Here is a 1,277-nt window from a genome sequence, read left to right as displayed (position 1 = left end):
GTACAGGCCACGGCTCTACCTGAAACCGCTTCCAACGGGCACCTCTCTCTGTGCCTGACTCAGAAGCACTAGAGATGGTAAAGGCCTCTGGGTCGCTTGTGTGCGCCCTTCACCTGGCCAGGCATGATGGCCTCTCTCCAGTATAGTCAGGGAATTCCTTCATCTGCTGCAGCATGTCCTGGCTCCAGGATTGATCATTAGTCACTTGGTTCCTGCAGACACTGAGCTCCATGTTTCCCAGCCTTGTTCCCTTAACCACACAGGAGGTTTCTTATAGGCTGATCTGTGCTCAACATGTCTCTTTCTAAAGGGGATGAAGGGAGAAAGAGATGGCCCCTCTAGGCAGCTTGTTGCTATTTGCTGAACAGATGAGATGCTGCTGTTGTTACTTGCAGTTTCTGGCAGGAGATGCTCAGTAAACTGGCGTGTCTGGAGAAGGCTGGTGCACTGAAATGGTAATTTGGGGAGTGTGACAAGGGTTAGTTAGGCCAGCCTGACCCCTGTGGTGGGACAAAGAGGTGGGTCTGTATTATGTTTGCTTTACTGAGTTTAATACATGTGGCCTTTGAGGAGTGAAAGGGGCAGGAGGTGAAGATGTCCTGTTACCAAAAATGTCCCAGTTGATCTGGAGCCCTTCCCAGGCACCAACTGGCCCCATTGAAAATGCCCACATCTGTGTCATTTTTCTTTCATTAACAACTGCGTGAGCTCGCTCCATCAGTGAGAGAAAAAACATTTCAAACAGTTCATAGCAACCCCCCATTTAAGCAGTACGGTCTTTTGTGGTAACAGGCAAGTGGGAACACTTGAGCCACAGGCACTTTGGCAAAATTTATAAGGCACCCTTGCCAAAGCACCTGTGATAAAAATGTATCGGCTGCACTTGTCTGATTGAAGTTTGTCTTGAGCCTTTCTTTCAGTGAATTGTGTGCTGGTGTAAGAGACTGAATTATAGCCCTGGAGTGCTCTGCCCACAACTGCGTACAGCATAGGAAGCTGTAGTGCAACTGTTCCCACAACAGCTCTTACACTTGTGTACATCCTTCTGTGGAAAATCTCTTATAGGGCTGAAAGGGGTAGCTCATCTTTCAGTCGCTACCAGTCCTGACGTGAAAAATGTAATAGCGGATTTCTAAGCTCCCTTGCTCTCAACTGGCAGATCAGCTGTGGCTGCTGTATCATTTAAGATATCTTCCATTCCTGGTAGTATGTTTTTCTTCTTTTCTGGATATATTCAAGCAAGTTTTCTCTCTGTGAGTCACTCTGAATAGGGTTGT

The sequence above is a fragment of the Dermochelys coriacea genome, chromosome 9, assembly GCF_009764565.3.
Source record: "Dermochelys coriacea isolate rDerCor1 chromosome 9, rDerCor1.pri.v4, whole genome shotgun sequence".
NCBI lineage: Eukaryota > Metazoa > Chordata > Testudines > Dermochelyidae > Dermochelys > Dermochelys coriacea.
Note: the sequence above shows the minus strand (reverse complement) of the source record.